Raw genomic sequence first — 23,677 nt, forward strand, 5'->3', positions numbered from 1 at the left:
AAAATATTGATTTTTATATGTAACAGCTAATCAACTGCTCCTTTACCAAACACTCATACCTAAATTATCTATCTTTACAGCTGACAACTACTTACACAGCTAACAACTACCTTTACAACTAGCAGCTACCTTCACAGTTATATTTTGCCGAACACACCCTATATGAGGGTTAAGATATTAAGCCCTCAATGAATTCAACACAAAGTGGACACACTTGTTGGATTCACCGACTAAAATAATGTGAGGTTGAACATTTATAGTGCTCTTTATGATGAATCTATAATCTTGAGGGGGTTAATCACCACAACCTCCGTCCCTTAATACAAAGCATCTTTCTACCATTTTATTACTCACATAATAAATAGAAAGAGGCTTTTAATTTAGGGACGGAGGGAGTACTAAGTTGTATCTTTAAGACTTTAACTTTCATGAATATGTTTAGCCATATTAACTAAGTTGTATTGCTGAGAAGCACTTGAGGAAACACCTACATGGATGTGAAGATCAACCATCATCTATGAAAACTTAGGCAGTTTCTCTTCTAAAGTTTCTATAATAGAAATAGAAAGCACTTGGCTTTGTAATGTACTAAACACCAATCACGGATTTCATATGACTCTTGAAGCTAGGTATGATATGTGTTGTATAGGTGTTTCAAGGTTAGTCCACTACTGAGTTCAAAGGGCTTTAAGATTTGTCCACCCTTGAAATTGTAAACCATTTTGTGTTGCTTCACTAAGTATCTAGTTTAATTTGTTTTAGAAGATGGTATTGGAGTCTGACTGTCAAATGGTGATCAATCGGCTGTCTAAGGGCACTACCTACATGTCTGATTTGGGTTCCATCTTAGATGATATTCTATTCATGGAAAAAAAAAAAAAAAGTGTGATGTACAAAGTTCTTCTTATGCCTAGGAATTTCTTGAGTATGTCTATCTATTTTTATTCTCTTTCCCTTGAATTTAAGATAGTGGGGGGGTTGTTGGAGTAAGATTTGAAAATTATGGAATGAGATTTAGTATTGGTGACTAGGAATTTTGCCTATTGGCTGCAACAATAATTTTTGGTGTTTAAAATAAAGTTAAAGACAGTTTGCTTGCCCTGTGCCCAGTGATTGGTCAAACACACCATTTGAGCACAAGACAATTTCTTTTTCCTTTTTATTTTTGTGATTATAGTGTCTCACCTTGTGCACCAGACAAACGAGGACGAGAACTTCCAAAGGGAGGTTTGATAGGTACCTGGACATACATATCAAGGGTATAAGAGACATTTCGCATGAAATTTACCCATCTCTCTCCTCCTTTCTCTCACCCCCATGTGCTGAATTTAAGTGTACCACTGGGTGATTAATAGTATCACTAGTTGATCAAATAGTATCATTGAACATTCAGTGGTAGTATATATTCATTCAATGGTACTGTATATTCATTCAGTGGTACTAACTACGTGTAGAAATAGTATCACTACATAGTCAATGATATTATATAAGCTTTCAGTGGTACATTTAAAACTGGTCCCACGTGCCCATCTCTCTCCTCCTTTTCTCCCACCCCCATGTGCTTTACAATACTTTTCAATATTTTAATGTTTGATATGTATTTGCACGTACATATCTAACCTACATTAGTACTTCCTCAACGAGGACTAACCCAAATGGACTTTTTAAGATTTTCACTTATAGTGTCTCACCCTATGAACCAGACAAACGAACAATTAACCCAAATGGACTTTTAAGATTTTCACCTAGCCTTTATTAGATTGCTTATGAGTTTGAGAAAGCTCATTTGTAGCAAATAAAAAGAAACATAAGTAGTATAATAAAAATTACAACACTCAATGGTAATATCTAACCAATATCCAATTATCCATACCATTTCAATGTCTGTAAAATACAAAGAGCAACTTTCATTTCAATCAAAGTTCTCAATTAATCACTTTTTACTTCAAGCTTATTTTCCACACTATCTTGTACCAATTATGATTCATGAATATTTAAGATCTGGAAGTTCAAAAGCATCAAAACAAACAGAAAATAATTCACTATACGCAGATAAACAACAGATTCAGATATAAATCATAATATAGTCACACAACCAACAGGAAATTATATACATCAACCACCTCCACTTTCTGTGTGTTTAGTAACTTAAACCTAGTAAATACCCATTAATCTGACTTACAGCTTCATAGGTACCTTGATAGTAACTAAACTTGCGATGGTTTTCCTTCTGAAGGCGGTGGGCCTCTGAATGGTGGAGCAGGAGGTCCATAATACTGCGTTGCTGCTTTACGAGCTCGAGCCCTTCCAAGCAGATAAGCAGCTAAAACTATGATTAGGACTAGTAGTAGTAATGGCACAGAAATCACAATGACAAATCCCATCTTTGCCTCGTTTTCTTCTTGACTAATTGATCCTGCAAGTGCACATTTGAAACATGTACATAGAATTCAGGGGATCAGTATGTTTGATTGAATTTGTTTTATAAGTTTACACACAAAATATAATAAAGAATTTAAGTAAGTCGAAGGTTCTGTAAATGTAAGAGAACAATCTATATAAAGTAAGTCCCATGGCATTTATCTCTAGATGTCATGGAAAGATAAGAATCCACCCGCAACTACAAATTTTGGTTTGTAAGCTATTAGTGCTACATCTTAAAAATTAATTCGAATAAATGCCAATAGATTCATATTGGTTCAACTAAGAGTTATGCAGGTGAAAAAAACGAAGTCTAATGTGTATTTTACCACTTTTTCCCACACCACCAGACCTTCCATATCGTTGCTATTCAAGAAAATTGTCTTCATCTTTATAAAACCAAGAGAAAATGAAAAATACATATACTTAAATAGAACTATAAAAAAGCAGAGAATATAGAAATTACTCTGATCTTCTGTTTCAGAAAAGACTCGATTCATGTCGAGTTTCATTTGGTTTAAACAACTCTTGTTTATGTATACATATCAATATACTTTTTCTTCTTTTTTTTAGGTTTCAGTAATAATTATTGCTAAAAGTCAGATAGAAAGGTACAAACACCTCCAAAGCAGAAGACATTACAAGTATGATAACTTTCTCAATGAAATAACACAGCACATAGAGCGATACCAGCAAAGAGCAACCACGAAAACAGCATCTCAAATACAATAAAAGACACCAGTTCACAGATCAGACTTGAACCTTGATAAAGAATATACACTGAACAGTCTCATCATAGGTTTAAAATATATTGTTATGTACTTAATATTTTATCATGTAAGGTTTCCTAACAGAGTTTGGACTGATACTTGGTAACCTTATATATATTGATCAATGGAATACTCTCCGCGTTGAGGAGTTTTACACAATTCAACAACCCTAATACTCAGCAACCACTGGAGAAGAGCCAAATCCATCACTTCAGTGGAAACAAATTAATTCTCTTGTACGCCTCATCATATTATATTTGCCTACGAAATTACACATTATAATTACATACACCTTATATCGAATACTTTGAATGTTCACAAGCATAAGATTGTTCACAATAGACCTCATATAATTGACTATTTTTGGACGCGCAAAAGTTCAAATCAAAGAATCTATTATGTAACAGAGCTCAGATTGAATAAGCCTGAACACAAACAAGCACAAATCAAGGAATCGATTATGTAAGTAATGTAGCAGACATCAAATTGAATACGGTACGCAACACATATAATCACAATATAATTAAAGAATCGAATTCTTAGTAGGTATGCCTTAAAAGGGGTTGGCGAAGCAATTGCTCATACATATAAACAGTCAAACAAAAAAAATCAATATTTTGGTTGCAATATTATCATTTGGATAGCAATGATCAACAACCAATTCAGCCAACAAACAAAATGACAAACTCAAAACAGAATAGTCAATGACTCCTTGTACATTCTTATTCTTGGGTAAGAAAAATGAGTACCTAACATTATGTATTTTTGTTTATGTTGAATTTCCATTGGAAAGAAAAATCAAAATACGCAAAGCAAGGCAGCACACAAAAATCTCTTACATATGATAATCTTGCACACATCAATCATTCTGTGAAGCAAAAGTACAATTGGATACGAAAATGTGACAGAATTTCAAGCACATAACAAGATTAAGATATCCTGATCAACAAAAGACGGGGGGAAATAGAACAAGGGAGTTGAAGAATTTTCACCTAATTAGTCACAATGAAATTTTTTTCTTATACTCTACAAACGTAACTTACTCAAACTTAAGAAATAAAGGAAAAAAATGATTATTCTAATCATTGCACACAAATGGATAATATACATGACTTACTACATAACCATTGCAAGTTCTGCAACTATAAAATAAGGATAAGTTGCACGAATCTGAATTTCATAGTCATTTGTCAATTGTCACACAAAACTATTGTTCTATACTTTATTTTAGTTTTTTTTTTAAATGAAACTATTGTTCTACACTTCTACAGTCATTTCTTACAAACGACAACTTATATACTTCCTCCATTCCAAATAGTATTACAACAATGGAGCTTTTGCATTACTCGTCACTCTTATCTAACCATATAATATGATATTACCTTAAGCAAAATATAGTCACGTGAGATCTTGTTAGATTCATTTCATAAAATACTTTCACAATATCAATTTTTTATAATTTTACACTTATACAATTATAGATAAGTAACATATAAAATGTGTTTTGGGATGCATAATTCATCCTTGTGAAAAAGGAAAAATTTGACAAAGGAGTGTTAAGTATTATACCAATATGACAAACTATTCGGACTTAAATGAAAACAAATGGCATAAAGCAATTCTTGGACAGTAAAATATAGTAATACTACTTCGTATGTATCAGTTTGATACAGTAAAGGTAATTTAGAATCGTGAAACCCAGAAAGATTATGGATCAAAAGTAATACTACTGCGTATGAATCAGTTTGATACAATATAGTTATTGTAAATAAATATAGCAACGGTTGAATCAAATTAAATAAAAACAAATTGAAAGAAGAAAAACTTATGATCTTAGCAATTGATCAGAACAACTAGTTGATGGGTGAAATTTATACCTCGGTTCAAAATTCTGGTAACATAGATAGAGGGGCGGGCGCTGATGAGTCCACCGACTAAGCCAAATATTGGAGCAGGAAGTTTAGGCTAATTTGTATCCACTAATTATGAAATTTTATTACACGTCTCTTGTGTTTCCCAAATTTTAAGATACTAGTTGTGGCCCCGCGCGCGCAGCACGCGGTCCTCCAATGGCGGTGATAATTATCCGTAAATTATGTATATGGTGATATTGTTACATGTTAATTAGATTATTAAAGTCAATGTCAAAGGGAAACATTGGAAGTTAAATTATCATATTAGAATAATGTAGCTTAAATCATCGTATTAAAAAGAACTAACTTAAATCATCATATTAGAAAAAAGTAACCTAAAGTATGCTAAATTTGATTAGTTATTTACTTGTCACTAATTTTGAATTAATGTAGTGTTAATCATTTATGCTTTGGCAAAAACACAGGTTGACTGAAAAGTGTAGAATAATATATAGACAATTTCAAAAAGTTTGTTATAGCTACTGGCAAAAGGATGTACTTCCTCCGTTCTTTTTTACTTGACTCGTTTTGACTTTTACATTATTCACCACCCTTCCTTTGACCATCATTTGTTAATAATATGTAAGGAAAAACATATTCATGTGAGATCTTTGAATTCGTTTCAATAAGTACTATCATAATATATAACTTTTTTAATTTCTACTTATGGATAATTAAAATTAATGATCATTAAAGTTTTGCATTGACAAGCGTGATAAAAGAAACATGTCAAGTAAAAAAGAACAGATGAATTATATGATAAGGTGGTAATTTGTATTTTTAAATAATTGCTATACTTTTTTTAGGAAAAATTGTCAAGAACTACCCATTTAATAGGTCAGTTTGTCAACAACTACTCACTAAAAATTTATATATATATAAAAAAAAATAAAAAAAATAAAAAAAAACTACCCACTAAATTTAAAAATTTTAGTAGCACTACCCATTTTGGTTTTCGACAACAAAATCCGACAAGTGTGGCCGAATTTTATTTTTTTTCCTCCATAATTTAAGCCTAAACCTCATATATAACAACCAGCCTAATCTCCTTTATAACGACTCACCCTAAAAACACAAAAATTTTAATATTTCCCCAATTAAAGAGGGAGAAAACAACTATGATTTTAACTAAGAAATACGTAATGTTTTAAAATTGATGTTATATTCACTTGTTTTGGCTTTTTAATTGAGTTATTCATCATTTCATATTTAAATTTTAGAAGATAAAACAAAAGTGAGCCCCACTCGCCGGATTTTGTTGCCGGAAAACCAAAATGGGTAGTTGTAGGGAATATTTCAAGCATTACCCCAAACTTGAACCCCACTGTGATCATACACTTAAGCATGGTGGCGTCCAAAGGGAAGGAAGATAGAGCAAAAGAGTCGCCAACAAGTTTTAGGAACTTGTAAACCGTTCACATGGTGAAGGTTACACCACTTAACGATCCAGGAGATCGTTAACTCCAATAGGTCTAGAACCATGACTAGTAGTTCGGGGATGAAGGTACAAATCCAATCTAAATGAGATTGAACCTGCCCTAACAATAGGCCTCTACTTTATTCTGATCGTATTCATGTGCGCTTTCTGACTAACATGCAATCCCTAGGTTTACCCTAAACTTGTTTAATCTATGTTGGTTGAATATTAATGCACAAATAAAACTAATATTGGCGATCACTTGAATTATAATCATATTAACCCTAAAAAAGATTATTGATTATCTTATTAAGCGTGATTACAAGTACAAATTCCCTTTAAACATACATAAAAGGTGTGATCAAGCAATAACAATAAATATAATCAAGCAACATAATAATAATAATAATAATAAAAATAATCATAATCATGTTAAAGCATAATATTAATAGCAAGATCCCAGGCATGATACTAACAAGATTAATAACAAACCCTAGCATGTCACTAAACATTAAAAATCAAAGCTTTAACCCTAACATGATACTAACATGAAGTGCTATGTGATGGTGAAATCTTTTTTTTTCCCCTTTTATTTTTGTTATATTTACTAATAAGAATTCAATGGGTGCTTAGTTCAAAATATGGTGTTTTGAGGGTTTGGTTTAATATATACAAATTTTGCTTACTTTAATGAGTAATTGAAAATGTTTGGATTGATAAAAGAAACAATCTATTGTATATTACTCATATAACTAAGCAATGTTCATTTCACCTTATTTTTGCTAAACCAAAATTATTTTTACTAAACTGAAATTATTTTTGTCAAACTTATATTATTGTTACTGAATTGGAAGTATTTTTGTTGATTTGAAATTATTTTTATTTTTCTCTACTAATTTCTTCTTTAAAGTTATACATTTTTATATAACTCAAATTATTTTAATGAGCTGGACTGATTTTATTTTTTTGAAGTGAAATTATTTCTGCCGAGCTGAAATTATTTTTACCGGATATTTTTTTTCCCAAGGTGAAGTAAACATAGTCTAGAATTGAGTGAATCACATTATTAGAAGTGGAAAGGCCTAAATCTAAGTTTAAGGTACAATATAAGTTTGATCTAAAATGTTAAATTGTGTGAAATACCTCTAGAGAGCATTTTATTGATTATAAATATTTTAATAGCATGAATTTGTTCTTGCTACTCATTTTTATTTTTTTTCATGCGTAAGTTGCAAAATTGGCTTTATCAATGATAAAAATAACTGATGGTTATTATTATTCACTTACAAAACTGTGATTTCAAGATTTGCACAAAACTAGTTAGTTTAGGAAATTCTTGAAGAGATCATCGAACTAATGTAGCCTGATTATATTTCGGGTTCGTAAGCCCCCATTTTATATTTTCGAATGTTGTAGCCCCCAGTGCTGGGTGACTTCGATGATTTGCTTGTTGTTAATAATTAGACCCTTTCATGTTGCTTGAAATGGGTCTAAAAATCTTGTGTTTCTTCTTATTATAATAACAACTAGGATCTTGCATTGGAAACGATTAAACTAGTGTGTTTAAATTGTTTTTGACCATTCATAGTTTTAACAAAGGAAATTTGCTAAGTCTAGTAATATTGGTCATTCATTAGAAAAAGTGAGAGGAAAAATGAAATGTTGTACAAATTTTTCGTCTATTCTTGCTACTTTTGAAGTCTTTCTTTTGAGTTCAAATTTTGTCATTGTTTTGAAGCTCGAGAAAGTAGATGTTATCCTCGTTGCGAAATTTCAATGTGTGCAACAATGGAGAATAATTTTAAATGAAGACTCCTTAATTTAGAATTTAAGAGTTTTTTGTTTACATTCTAACTCATGAAATTGTTTGTCTTATGTTAATAAGTGTCTTGATACAATTTTCATGATAAATGATTGAGTACTAAACTTTCGTATCAGCAAGTATTTTTTTTTATGTATCATGATTTTGTTTCTTTTCTCTATACTAGTCATACTCTCTAACCTTTAGAGTAAATTGAAGTATCGAAACAACAAGTATATGTAACCTGTTTAATGGCTAAGTTTAGTTGCAAACATAGTTTTCAAAGTAGCTCGAATGGCATGAATATCTCCTTCTTTTTTTTTGTGTGTGGATATTAGAGCCCCCATGTGTCGGGTTATGCGCATTCTTGCTATTTCACAAGTCTTGGAGCCCCCAATTTGGGGTATTTCTAATGACTTGCTATTGTTTAGGCCATTCATATGATACTGAGATGGATCTATGCAAATGTCCTATTTTTGTTTTGAGATATTTAGGACAATGACATGGCTTTCACATTTTAGTTGAAGTCATGTTCAAGAAAGCAAGTTAGTTCATTGCTTGTTTATAAACCAAAACAGTTGTGTTTAAGGTTTAGTAATCTTACCTAATGTCTAAACTGTTGTAAAGATCATTGCGGTGATTTTATTCTCAAAGTTGATTTAGAACATCAAATATTTTCTTTGTTCTTATCAATTTTTTTATTTTGGTCTTGTAGATGGTTCGTTTACCATCCCTAAGCCAATATTCGCAGGAGAACTAAGCGAGAACAAGTTTGAGTCAAGAAGAAGTTGAATCTTAATTCATTCCTTTTGGAAATATTTATGTATATACATGTATTATCCAAACGGTTATTGAGAATCTAAAAATTTATTTTAAAAATACAGAAAGGAAATTTTGAATACTATTTTTATTAGAAACATGTTATTTCGAACTAGAATTCAAAATTTGGAAAGGATCCAATAATTTAAATGAAAGTTTGGTTTGAAAAACAACTGTTTCTAGTTGGCAAAATACATAATCATATTATTTACTAAACTAGACCCAAAATGGAAATAAAAGTCTAGCTCGTAATTGAGTGTGACTTTTTTGTCCAAGATTGATGAAAGTAAGTTGTAATTTGCAACTTATTTCAACAAAGATATGATAATGTGGGCAAACTTTTGTATATCTAATTTTGTCATCTCTCCCTCTTTAGTGTTTGTCATCATTGTCATACTTCAATTATTGATAGTAAAGTTCTTCTAATTAAAAGGTGTCGTAGTTTGAAAATGAATATTTACCAAACTTAGGTTAGATGGAGTGTTAGAATAATTTACAAAACCATTCGAATCACTTTCCAAAATATGGTCTCATTTCAAAATGAAAGTTAAGGTGAGACCTATATTTTTAATTTGAAGCCCCCAAGCGTAGACTTAGGTGGCTTTTGGAATTCATGTATACATATGCTAGGGGAAGTTTCTCATGTTTATTTAAAGCCCCAAGATTTGTATTTTCAATTTGTGGAATATTGCATACATACGTTTATCATAAACTAGTTGTTGGCCCGCGCGCTACGCGCGCGGTCCCCCAATTTGGTGATTTATACTTGGTGATTAATGTGTAATTATTCGATGCTATATGTGCGGTTTATTTCTAATGTTTTATTTGTAATGAAATTAGGTATAGTTGTTAGCTAGCATTGATCAAAGTTGAAATCTGATGGAATAGATTGTGCTGCAAAGGAATTAATGTAATATATGGGTATGTTGATTAAAATCAATGAAAAGTAAAAAAGTATATCGGCATGAGCCTATGAGGGGGTGATTAGAGGATTGGTAAACTGGGTGTTGCAATCGCGGTGATTGGAGGATTGTCAAATATATTGGGTGTTGTGATGGGTGGTGCGATAAAGGGGAATAGCGGATTGGCAAAGGTGCGATCAAGGCAATTGGAGGATTGACAAACTGAGTGGTGCAATCAAGGTGATTGGAGGATTAACAGATTGGGTGGTGCGATCAAGGTGATTGGAGGATTGGCAAAATGGGTGGTGCGATAAAGGCGATTGGAGGATTGACAAGCTGAGTGGTGTGGTCAAAGCGATTGGAGGATTGACAAAGTGGGTGGTGCGATTAAGGCGATTGGAAGATTGGTAAAAGGGAAGTTGTTTGCATTAGTTTAATGTAAGATATATACCAACCCTTATTCAAATTAAAATGAACATAGACAAGTGTTATACTCCTAATTTAACTAAGGATAAGTGTTTTTTATGTAATGCAAATACTTATTGAGATTAGTGTATAAATTAAAATTTGAAAGTTAAAAGCAAGAGAGGGAGGTCGGAAGGAAGATGGAGATAGAGAGAAGTCATGAGAGATAAAGGGATCGGTTTCTTCTTTCTTTTCCCCTAACCCCTCCCATCCCCCCTTCTCAATCTAGCACAATATATCTTTGTTAAAAGTGCTTATATATAATTCATGTTGACTGCGAAATAATCAATAAGTTTATCATAATTATAAGTCTTAGCTGTAAACAGTTATCTAAAGGTTTTTCTCTTATGATAACATAGATATCTTGTTATTTTATTGTGTTATTTTACAAAAGAGGTCTTAGGGCTACAACCGATGGGGTAAAAATCTTCTATTTATCCTATTTACTTATACCCTATTTACCCTTTTTAGTAATTTCTTTTATTAAGTCTCATTTTAAGTGGTCTCTTTATCATTTTTTTTAACAAATTTACAAATTAAGTTTATAGTTAAATCCTACTTGCATATGTACCTTATTCATTTGGTTTCATGTTTATAAGAAATTTATCTATCTCAATCTTATTATATTACATGTTGTACTCCTTGTCCCTCTGTCTTTCTCTCTCTTTCTCCTCCTCTCCTATCTCTCTCTCTAGCTCTCATAAAAAGCATCTATGTATAAATCTAGCATGATTCTACCATAAATTATTATTGTTGTTGTCTTCTAATCCCACCTTACCTCATTTTCACTTGTTTCATTGTATTCCTTCTCCTTTAGCTTCTCCCCCATCTTCTAAGTTTTTACAAATTTCAAAAATTGTTTTTCAGTTTGATTTTTCCCTTCTCCTCATTAAGTACTTTTGTTACTCGTCTTTTACAATTTGCATATTTCATAACAATTCAATGTTGGATTTCCTTTTGCTTTGTCTTTCATAATATAAATCATAGACTATTGATGTTCTATAAAAAAAAATGACCAATATGCTTTCAAAAAAAAAAAGGTCAAAATCTTATCTTTAAAATTAATTTAAAAGTGGTCATAACATTTTTTTTCTTTTTAGTACTTTTTATCCTAGTTTTAAGATTTGTTAATATTACAAAGTAATTCCCATTTAGGGTCTGTTCTGATTTACTAAAATTACTGAAATGAGCTGAACTGAACTAATTGGAGCTGAACTGAACTGAACTAAGCTGAGTTGAGTTGAAATGAATTGTTTATGAGAGAAGGAAATTAGGAACTGGACTGAAATGAAATTAAGCTGAAGAGAACAAGCCCTTACTCAGCTCTCCTCTCAATCTTTCCTTTTATCACTTATTTTAATAAACCCATCTCCTTCTCCCATAGTTTTGAAATTGTACAAACTGTTTCATATTCTATACAAAACTGTACTATTTCATACTACAAGATATCTTCAAAAAATGCTTTTGATACTTATTGCGAGCCAATCAATCAGTCGATGATGATGCTAAGTAAATACTAATCTTTAAGGCTCTTCTTCGTTAATTGTAACATGAGTATGTAGTTAGTTTTTTTTTTAAACTTAATACTGGTTGATGGGCTATATATGTATTTTTACAGGAGTAGTTAGTTGAAACTTAAAACTGGTTGATGGGCTATATGCCTATATATGTATTTTTTTTTTCTTCAAAATTTCCTTATTTTAAAAACAAACAAAAAAAATACTTCCTCTGTTCTTTTTTACTTGACCTGTTTCTTTTATCACGCTTGCTAATGCAAAACTTTAACGATCAATATAATAACTTAAATTCTCCATAAGTAAAAATTATAAAAGTTATATATTATGATAGTTCTTATTGAGACGAATCCAAAAAGACCATACATGAATATATTTTTCCTTACATATTATTCACAAAAGACGGTCAAAGGAGGGGTGGCGAATAGTGTAAAAGTCAAAAGCGGGTCAAGTAATAAAGAACGGAGGAAGTATCTTCTAATATTAAAAATTTTATCTAAATGTTCAACGAATAAGAAAAAGAATTGATTTGTAATAACTTAAATATGTAGTATTTTTTTTTTAATAAGAATTTATTGAAAAAATAGAAAAACTAAGGAAAAATCGAAAAATTATGTAAGCTTTTTACATTACTGATGGCACATGTTAATTCCCAAATTTCCTCAATTTTTCAAATTGTAATCTACAAAATTTCTTTTACTCATACATCCTGACCACCAAACCGCCTATCATCTCCAAATAAATATCCAACTTTTTGCCATTGACACCTCGTGGTTGCTAAATTAATCGGTAGAAGAATGAATCTGTGTAAAAAAACAACCTGAAATATTGCAAACACGCTCTCCTTCTCTCCCTCGAAAGTATGACTCCCAAATTGATTAAGTATGACCCCCTCCTTCTCTCCATCCCCCTTCCCCTCCATCTCTCTTTACCTCTCTCCCCCTGGCCCTTTTATATATCTCGATTTCTCTATATTTCCCTCTTTTTTCAAACCTCTATTTCTTTCTTTTTCCTCCGACACATCTTTCTCTTTACCGGTGTATCTCTTTCTTTCTCACTATCGGACATGCTTTTTCTTTATTGCTCTATATCTTTCTCTTCCGACTCTTATATATATCTCTTTCCCCTAGCCCTTTTTCACCCAACCCCTCTTACTCCCTCTCTCTCTTCTCCTAAGAATTAGGTAAACATATAGATTTTGGCAAAAACTAACTGTGTTCAAAGACCTATACTGGTTTACCGAAAAAAAAAGACCATAACTATAAATGCCCTTTCTTTTGTTCTACAATGTTCATAAAGAGACATGAACGCAAATGGATATAGTTTCCACAAATGGTTTCTTTCTTTTCATATCCTAAGCTAATTGCCCTAAGTTTCTCTTCTAAACTAATTGCCCTAAGTTTCTCTTCTAAACTAATTGCCTTAAGTTTCTCTTCTAAACTAATTGCCCTCATTTCTATGTTATCTTTCTTTTCTTTAGTTATCTTTTTTCTTGAGTGATTTTTCTTCTTAAGTGATATTTCTTAATTGGGCTCTCTTTCTTTTTTTAGCATTTTAGTAACTCTATTTCCTAAACTATTTTTTCTTATTTTCATTAGTAATCTTTCAAGTGGTTTCCTTCTTTTTGCTAAGTGATCTTTTTAAAGTGGGCTCTCTCAAATAATTTTTCTTAAATGGTCTCTCTCTCTCTCAAGTGATCTTTCGTAATTAATCTCCCTCATCTCTAGTTAGTCGCTTCCTAAGCTAGTTGCCCTGATTTTAATTTCTTAAGTGGTTTTTCCTTAGTGGTCTCTCTCTAATTTTTAGTTACTCTTTTTCTAAGATAATTATTGTTTTTTCTTAAGCTAATTGCCTCAATTTTTTAAGTGATCTTTCTTATAAGTGGCCTCTCTCTCTCTCTCTCTCTCTCTCTCTCTCTCTCTTCTAAGCTAATTGCCTCGATTTTTGTATGTGATCTTTCTTAATTGGTCTATCACCTCTTCAAAGTCAATTGATCTTATTTTCATAAATGAATTTTCTTAAGCGGCTTCTTTCTCTTTTTCTCTCTTAAGATAATTGCCTTGATTTCATTAAGCTAAGTGATCTTTTGTGTGGTCAATTTTTGTCTCGCATTTTAGTAAGCCTTTTTCCTAAGATAATTATGTTTTCATAAGCTAATTCCTAACGTTTTTAGGTGATGGATCTTTCTTAAGTTGTCTCTCTCACTCATGTTTTCTTTCTCTCCCTCTCCTAAGCTAATTGCCCTAAGTTTCTCCCCTAAACTAATTATCCTTAATTGCCCCAAGTTTTTCCTAAACTAATTGCCTTGATTTTCTAAAGTTATTGTTCTTTTTTTAAGTGATCTTTCTGAAGTGGTCTCTCTTTCTTTTCAGCATTTTAGTAACCTTTTTTCTAAACTAATTTTACTTATTTTCATAAGTGTTTTTTTTTTAAAAAAAAAAAAAGTGATCTCCCTCTTTTTGTTAAGGGATTTTTATTAATTGGTTTCTATCAAATAATCGTTCTTAAATGTTCTCTCTCTTTCTTTCTATTTCTCTTTCTAGCTCTCTGAAATGATCTTTCTTTAGAATTTAACTTAAGACAATGTAATTAGCTTAATTGGTCCAATGAGCCTTTTCCTAAGCTAATTAATCTTATTTTCTTAAGTGATCTTTCTCTCTCTGATAATAGTAATAGTCACGAAATTCCATGCCACATATGGATATTTAACTCAAAGTTCTACAACAATAACAATAAAACAAATAATAAAGAACACAAAAAATAACCACAAAATTACAAATGTACATATAAACTTGTAACAAAACACTTCCTTTTTTCAATGTAATTTCACATGATCACTTTAGTACTATGACTTCTAAAAAATTTATATTTCAAAAGAAATTTTGTATCGCTATAAATGGACAATGGAGTGAAGCTTGAGCATGACACAATGCAAGGAGCTGATTGACGAGCCTTGTCAAAAATTCTCTTAACATTATTTGTCACACTTTCTCCAAATCACATGGTCAGGAAACTTCTAAGCATGATTTCTTCCATTTTGAGCTTAACTTGAAATGCAACCCCAAAAACCAAAAAAGAGCTACAGTGTTAATAGTATCGAGGTAATTTTTATATCTTGTAGTAAAAATTTCTCATCTATTTTTTTCTTTCTATTACAGATTAAATTATCTCAAGCAAGTAAAAACAAATATTTACACATATTACATTTCAATCCTTGAATTTTAACTCCCAAGTCAGTACTCACCTCACGGGGCTCACGTTCATTGCACTATTGTATTTGTTTCTCTTGTTGCTCCTAGGATTCCTTGATCTCTTTCAAGAGCTTTATCCTGAAGTGACGGCTCATATCCTCTAGCAGCAGCAAGCTCCTGCTTGGCATACTGATATTGATCTCGATATATCTTTCCTTCATCTTCTAAAATGATATGAACTGACAGAAGCAAAAAATGATATTCTCTTTCTACTCATCACAAGAATGCCATAAAAAAGGAAAAAAGGTTGAAGAAATCAATTACCAAAGATGGTCCTTTGAACAATCTTTCATCTTTTTCTCACCAGTCGACACCTTAACTAAAGGAAACAAATGCCATTATAATTACAAGCTACTAAAAGACATAATGTGCCAAAAAAAATATTATTACTCAAATATAATCCCATAAACGATTTGCTCCTCGTATTTTCACTTTCAAACCATCATATTCAACAAAGTAAAAAAAAATTCAAAGGTTAGATTAGAGTTGAGCAAAATAAAGAAAATGACCAGTTCAATCCCTCAATTTTTGACACCAATCGAAAAAACAAAGAGCTTAAACTCTGAGAGCTCACTCACCCAATCTGTCAATCATAAGGTTGAAAGTTGCATAGGATATCATTGTCCTAGTATAGAATGGGTTATTACTACTTCTAGGTATGAATGTCAAAGGTATTACCAGCACGTATTCGATACCATCTTTGATTAAAGGCTACAATCATACTTATATTAGTGACTCTAGTATTGGTATAAACTATAGATGATCTTTATCTCACTATTTTTCCTAAGCTAATTGCCTTGATTTTCTTTAAGTAGTATTTCTTAGGGGCTCTCTCTTCCCCGCCCCTAAGTTAATAGGCAGGATTTTCTTAAGTGATCTTTCTAAATTGCTATCTCTCTCTCCTAAGCTAATTGCTCTAATTTTCTTAAGCAATATTTCTTAAGTGCCACGTCTTTCCTTCTATCTTCTAATAAGCTAATTACCATAAGTTTCTTAAGTTAATTGCGTGATTTCTTAAGTAATCTTTCTTAAGTGGTCTATCTATGTAGCATTTTAGCAACTCTTTTTCATTTAACAATTCTTTTCTTAAGCTAATTGAGTTTTTCTAATCTAATTGCCCTTTTTTTTTAAAAAATAGCCTTCCCCCCCCCCCCTCTCTCTCTCTCTCGCACACACACACACACGCGCGCGCGCACACACACACACACAAACTCTTTCTCTCTCACATACACACACATTTAATAACTCTTTTTCTTAAGCTAAATTCTCTGATTTTCTTAAGTGATTTTTTGTCTCCTTTTTTTTTGTTTGTTTGTTTTGTTTTGTTTTGTTAAGTGATCTTTCTTTAGTGGTCTCTCTTGAATGATCTTTCTTAAGTGGTCTCTCTATCTCTTTCTCAAGTGATATTTTGTAAGTGCTCTTTCTCTCTCTTAAGAAATTAGCTATTATAATATAAAATCATACTTTAAACAATGTCAAAGGCAAGAAGTATTCCTAAATCATAAGAATATGCCAATTCAATTATACACCCACCTTTGCTAACCATTTAAGAGAATTTTGAAATCAACCTCAGCCGTACCAAAAGTCAGCAATTCAGATGTTCAGCTTCTCTCCATATTGACATCTTGTAAGCCCACATTCTTAAACACGACAAACCCGAGTATCATCATCTTGACGGTGACCTCTGCTTCTCTCCATATTGACATCTTCTTGAAGGTGACTTCCTAATCATATAAAATCAAACAGGCCCATTATATCTAATAATGAAACGGACACATTAGATCATATTATGAAATAGACCCATTAGACCATTTAAAATCAGACAAACCCAACCCAATAGATCAAACAAAACCAATGACATATAAAATTCAATCTAATCCCACAAATTCTCCAAACTAACCATACATAAATGTGGACAACCAGTGAAATCAGATGTGTCCTACTTGGCATAAAATATCCTTAATTTTATTATTGTGCTAGTGCTACGCTTTTCTGTTTTATGGGCAAATAAAAAATGCTCTACGTTTATAATTTTATTTAATATTTGATTAATATATTAATGATTATTAATACTTAATTAGTACGGAGTAGATAGAAAACTTACTTAATAAATCAGATATGTCCCTTTATAATTAATACTGACTGAAATCAAATATGTCCCTTCTTAATTACAATACTTAATTATGAACGTAATGAATAAAATTAGATTTAGAGCATATTTAGTAGTAGAGTATCATACTCAAATTCCTCATTCCTTTAGTCACCAATGAACATATATAGTTAATCAAGAATCAAATGTTATTGGAATCGTTCTAGAATTATAGAAGTAAAGGGTTAGTAGTTGCGAACTGCAAACTCAAAAAGGACTTGAGCAAACATAGCACAAAGTAGTAAAATCCATTTAAAAAAATTTTAACTATGATTTGTGAAAGCTACTTAGAGTATGTCACACGGCACTCGCATTTGGTATCCTGCCTTTTGTTTCGCACACTGTGAAAGTAAAGGTTTGTATGTCCTGTACCGGATGTTAAAGGGTTATCAAGGATGTCGATAATATTTATTGAAATATCCAATAAGAAGTTGTTCATATAAAATTAGGGCCGGCAATAACTGACCCGACCTGAAAATAGCGGGTTTGGGTTGAGATTTCTGACCCGAAAACTTAAATGGGTCGACACGAACCCGACCTGATAATTAAATGGGTTAGGTTAAGGTTGAAATTTTCAACCCGAAAATGACCCATCTAACCCGAAAAAAAAAAAAAAAAAAAAAAAAAAAAAACGAACGAACAAGAAAAAACGAAAATAACTCTTAAGCCCAAGCCCAAAAATCCACCTAATAAAAGAGAAAAACCCTAAAACCCTTACATTCTCCTTCTGAAACAGGCAAACAGCCGTTTTTCTTCCTCTCTCCTTGTCTCATTGCCTCACTTGTGTCTCCTTCACTCCTTTCCTTCAGTCCTACAATCATTCTTTTAACCTTCTCCATCATCTCAAGGTAATTTTCCTCTTGAATTTATTTACATGCTTTTGGGTTTTTTTTTTCGTTTTTAACATGTTAATTTTTGTTTAATTTCGAAGTCATTTGCTGTTTATATTCGAATTCATCATCAGTTATTAATTTTTTTACATCTAGATGTTCTTAGCTTGTATTTTAATATCTAGATCTACTTGTTTGATTTGATATTTCTTATTTTAAGATGGCTATTTATGAAATTGGTGAAAATTGCATCTACTTTCTACTACTTTGTTGTAGTGTTTATGGTTTGAATTGTTTTGGAATTGAATATACATATTACTGAAAGTTGATTTTGTATTTTATATAATCTAAATTGATGACTTGAATATTTATTAATGTGTTTTTGTTATTGTTTGCAGGAAAGAACGAACAGCAAACCAGCATGTGAAGGATTTTGAGAAGTTAAAATTTTGTTGTAAATTTAAGTTTCAAATCCATTTAATTGGAAGTTTTGGTTGTAAATTTATTACATTTAAATTTATTTATGATTTACAGATTTAAAGTTGAGATTCAACTTGTATTGATTTCCTTTTGTTTTTAAGATTTTTATTGGTAATAAATTTTTCTTTAATCTACCCAAAAAAAAAAAAAATAATCAGGTTGAATAAGGTCAACTTCGGGTTGACCCGAACCCGAATAAATCAGGTTAGGGTCAAGAACTTCGACCCGAAATGCTGAACAGATCAGGTTCAGGTCAGGGGGTTTCAACCCGAACCCGAAATGACCCGAACACAAATATGACCCGACCTGATCCGTTTGCCACCCCTATATAAAATGACCTATCCTTTCAAAAATAAATAAATAAATAAAAATGACATATCATCTATAAAAATAAAAAAAGAATAAAAAAATAATTGCTCAATATAATATTTCATTACTTCAATGACTATAAGATTTATAATAAATAGTTTATAATCTAACTTAGAATAACCCTGAATTAATTTCTAATATTTGAGCTCTGCCTTGTGCGTTTTTCCAAAACAATAATCAATAGTTTCATAATGTACCTTACACTTAAATTTCAATACCCTAGATTGTGAAATTGATACAGGATGATTAACAAGAAGAAAGAAAATCTTACCCTGTGAAGGAGTGCGCACACCCACCCCTAAAGTTCAAGCTCAACAAGAAAAGCTAAAGTGCAATCGAAATTCACACGTTCCCAAACCTAATAGAGCATAAAAGATGACGATTAAGCTGCTCGTGTGAAGAGTGTAAAAAACTACAACAGAATTGCCAATATGAGTGTATGACATACCAAATATTGTTAGGAACTTGCAATAACATTCTGACAGTCCAAGTTGCTGCCTCAAATCTTAACCAACGCCTCATAAGCCTTTGGGTTAGGAACAACATCCTCAAGTCCTCAACATGCTAGATTATCAACAACCTCAACAATCATCATCAACATTAGACACAATAAGGTCATTCTAGATTATCAAGGCTATAACACAGCACCAGCCGCTAATCACTAAAAAAGTAAATTTAAAATCATACTACACTACATCACACTATATAATTAGCACCCCATGAAGCAATCAATGAATTGAACAGGATGATTGCAAACAAAAGAAACAAGTGAAACTTACAATTTTCTCCTTCTCTCCAGAGCTGGTTGTTGTGGATGATTGCAAGGTTCTTTTTCCACTTTTCAGCCCCTAAACCTCTTTTGTTCTTTTTAACATATGTTTTCACAAGCTCCAACCTCCCCTGTTAACGTCATAGATCACCAATTACAACAACATTATATTTTGATTTTCAAAGCTATAAGCAGATACATGCACAACATGAAACAAATATTTACAAGTCAAACCAGTATAGATAAGCCTCTTCTCATAAATTTAATGAGAGTTGTCGGTTGTAGACTTCTACCATATGTCATTTTGACTTACATGAGAAAAAGTATGCTAAGGTCCTAGACTCCTAGATGGGGGGAGGGGGTACAATATGGCACTCAAAATGCAACCATATACTTGTATGATACAAAATCATGTTCAAAAACATATTCATACAGAAGTCAATTCAGAGAGAAAAACACAAATGGCTTCAAAAGTTTAAAAAGCGAAATAATCCATGTATTAGACAAATATTATTTCAAATCTCTGGTTTTAAATTGATCCATTCTTGAGTCCACCACAACTAAGTGGCTAACAATAATAATTAAAAAAAAAATTACAAAAAAAAAAAAAAATACCATGAATATTTGGGTATGAACATTCAGATAGGAAAGAAAAAGAAGAAGCATAACAAAATATTCAACATCAAAACTCAAAGTATTGCTTAAGATGCAAACTGATAACATAAAAATAAATTACAAGCATACAACAATATAATACAAAGAGAAAGAGAATCAATCAAATATGTGGAGGAAAAGAAACAAGTCGAAAAATAGCAACAGACAACGAATGCATCCTCACAATAATGAGATGATCCCTTCAACTCCACTATAGTATTATGTAGTGATAAAATAGACAACATTACTCTTAATCCCTATTCTTAATCTAGCAACCAATCATAACCAACATATGTGTGCATACTGCATATCATTAAAAGAACAACATGCCAATATAATTCCAAAGCAACTTGATTAAATCTATTATCTTTCTCTCATACAATAATTTTCTTTTTAACTCGAAATTTATATTTAATAAAGGGAAATTAAGTAATTAAGATAAAACAGATATAATTAACAAATAAACCCACCTCATTTTCAAGCTTAGCAGTTCTTCCATCCAAATCTTCCAGATCGTCTCCATCCCTAACAACAATCGCACCTCCATTTTCAGAAATTCGCGCGCTAGAATTCGAATTCGGCACTGGAGTTTTCTGATTCTCCCTCCTTGGCGACAAAGACCAACCCGTAAAAACCTTCTTATGGGGTGTAAACATTGCTTCAAACTACTATTCAACCGATTTACAGCAGAAGAAATGAACCCAGTAACTCAACTTCATAAAAAATAATGAAGAATTTTGATTAAAGAAAATCAAGATTTGAGTATCTTGAAAACCAACCAAAAACCCTAACCTTAACCCTAGAATTTTGAAATCAGGCGAAAAAAAAAACAAAGGATAAGACAATAAAACCCCCAGAAAACGCCGGACTTAAAAGTTGAAAATCCAATTCACCGGCGAAAAACTCAAAGTAGGCTTCAATGGAGAACTCAGAGTGCGGTTTAATGGAGAACTCAAAGTGCGCTTCAATGGAGGAGAGAGAGAGAAAATTGAGGATGCTTAGGAGAAGTGAGGATGAGAGGAGCAAAAGCAAGAGAGAGAAATGGGCAACCCGAAAAGACCAAGAGGATGAATGCCACGCGTCAGCCCGCTGAGAGCACATGCAATGTAAAAGCAAAAAGACCGAAATAGCCCAGTCAACTTGGTCAACCAGAGAAGGGTGCTAAGGGGCAGGGAGGGCAAAACAGTCAATTTCCTGTTCATAAGGAACAGTAAAATTGCTACAGTCTTGGTGCTTGGGGCTTTTATAAGGGTTATAGATTGTTTGATCAAGTAACATAATTAACCTTGGTCAAATAATAGGAAGTGGTATTCTTCCCTTTGTCATTTAAAGTTATTAAGATGGTTCGTAATAAGCTTTGCATGATATTGATTTTGCAGCATATATAGCGTGTTCAAATATGTAAATAGATAGAAGTGGGGATGTCCAGGCTTTTTTAAGCCCCCTGTTTAAGGAAAAGAGCGAAAAAATTATACTATTTTTCAAAAAATTATACTATTTTTCAAGTATTTTAGTTTCCAAATGGGAGGGATCATCCCGACTTAACCCCTAAAAATGAAATGAACAAAAAAGACGGATTTTCACAAAAATGAAGGGGAATCCAACGTTCCCGTAGAAGAATAAAGAAAGAGAATTAGACATGTTTTCGAAAGCAAGGATTATTGACTTAAGAGTTAAATAATTATGATGGCTTGGCAGTGAGGTATACGTGTGATAACGATCATTTTTTCATGTAGCGATCATGTTCAATCAATGTTCCTCGCTTATTAGAGAAGATGGAGATATCCCACGCAGACGAACATATTAGTTGCTCATGATAAGTGAGAAGACCAATGCTTAAGAGTTGTAAAATACATCTAAAGTTGACGTCGAGGATATCGATATATCAAATCAATTTATTGTATTAACTCCTTGGTAATAAATAGCCCTATTATTAAAAGAAAATCAGATTGTTTTTTTTAAAAAAAAGTGATAGTCATCTCATTTTCCTTTTGCAAAAAATATGGAAAACATCGAATTTAATTTGATTCAATTGCTTTACTAACATGATGTAATCAAGCCAATGGATATCAAATTATCCAAATCATTTTTATATGATTTTGTAATCATAACTCAACATTTCATGCATTTTATTTATGGGCATGACTACTCAATAGTAGGTCCATATGTGCAAAGGCCTAAGGTTGGCCATTTTTTCATGGTATGATGATTTTGGTACATGGTTAGGGTCTACTTCAAGGAGGGTCCTTTCCAAGGTTGTAACGTGGCTAGGCTTGGGGTTATAAAGAATGGACGGGCTCAAGTATACTCTCAAAATCCCTTACTTTTGGTGCTTCTCAAATTAAAACCTTTATACTTGTTGTGATAACTCCTACATTAGGTGCCTTTTCCTTGCCATCTCTCTCTCTCTCTCTCTCTCTCTTTTTTTCTTTCTTTTTTTTTTCTTTTTTTTTTGACAAGTTTTGTTTTAGGTTTAGAACGATTTTTTTTTCTTTTGCATTTGATCTTTCCTTTTGGGTTTAAACTAACTTTGTGTCCCCCTCTTATGTTTCGTTCCCCCAATATCCTATTTGAATCTTTCCACCATTCCTATCCCAAGGTATGGAATAATGTAGGTTGAATAACTAAGGCTCAATTGACGAGGCTCAAAAGGGCTGCCAAAAAGATGGATTTTCTCTAAGGTTAAGAACATGGGATTATATTTGTGGAGTTTCAAGTTGCCTCTTGTGTTGGTGAAATCATCATATCCTTTCTTTGTGCGCCTAAGATGGGCTTCTTATCATTCAATACATCTTGTAAGCCAAAAATCATCAAGATTCTTAAAGTGTTGAGTATGTATGCCTTTTGATATTGCATGTTTGTATGTATACGTTTTATTTAATTCAAGTCAATAACGATAAAGAGATTGAAAAGAGTACAAGATAGACGTACTTGAAAATATATTTTTTATTCATTAATTAATGAGAGTACAAAATAAGTAGATTCGACAGCATGAATCTCTTAGTCTATCATAAAAAAAAAAAAAACAAAGGAAAGAAACAAAACAAGACCTATGGTGCTACATCTTGAATTGTTGACAACTTCTTGAGATTGCGTCTTCGAGCTTTGTCCGATTCTGACTAGGTGAAATCCTCTCTAAAAATCAAGTCCATC

The 23,677-nt window shown here is 32.0% G+C and overlaps 3 long non-coding RNA genes across 4 annotated transcripts; 1 reads left to right on the forward strand and 2 right to left on the reverse strand.

The window, feature by feature from the left end:
• Positions 1-1,968: 1,968 nt before the first annotated feature.
• Positions 1,969-5,219, reverse strand: LOC145612692 (uncharacterized). The gene is made up of 2 exons (XR_014106680.1): positions 5,069-5,219; positions 1,969-2,416 (listed from the first exon to the last, which is right to left on the reverse strand). It is a non-coding gene; the product is annotated as an uncharacterized LOC145612692 (long non-coding RNA).
• Positions 5,220-15,281: 10,062 nt separating this feature from the next.
• Positions 15,282-21,091, reverse strand: LOC145623903 (uncharacterized). 2 transcript variants are annotated; one of them, XR_014110294.1, is made up of 7 exons: positions 20,995-21,091; positions 19,881-20,001; positions 19,550-19,665; positions 19,373-19,459; positions 16,807-16,997; positions 15,538-15,592; positions 15,282-15,452 (listed from the first exon to the last, which is right to left on the reverse strand). It is a non-coding gene; the product is annotated as an uncharacterized LOC145623903 (long non-coding RNA). The 2 variants fall into 2 exon arrangements; XR_014110293.1 differs by having other exon boundaries at positions 19,550-19,681.
• On the forward strand, positions 17,910-18,805 carry LOC145623904 (uncharacterized). Its single transcript, XR_014110295.1, has 2 exons — positions 17,910-18,270; positions 18,651-18,805. It is a non-coding gene; the product is annotated as an uncharacterized LOC145623904 (long non-coding RNA).
• Positions 21,092-23,677: the final 2,586 nt, after the last annotated feature.

Source organism: Chenopodium album, chromosome 3 (assembly GCF_948465745.1).
Source record: "Chenopodium album chromosome 3, dcCheAlbu1.1, whole genome shotgun sequence".
Lineage (NCBI taxonomy): Eukaryota > Viridiplantae > Streptophyta > Magnoliopsida > Caryophyllales > Amaranthaceae > Chenopodium > Chenopodium album.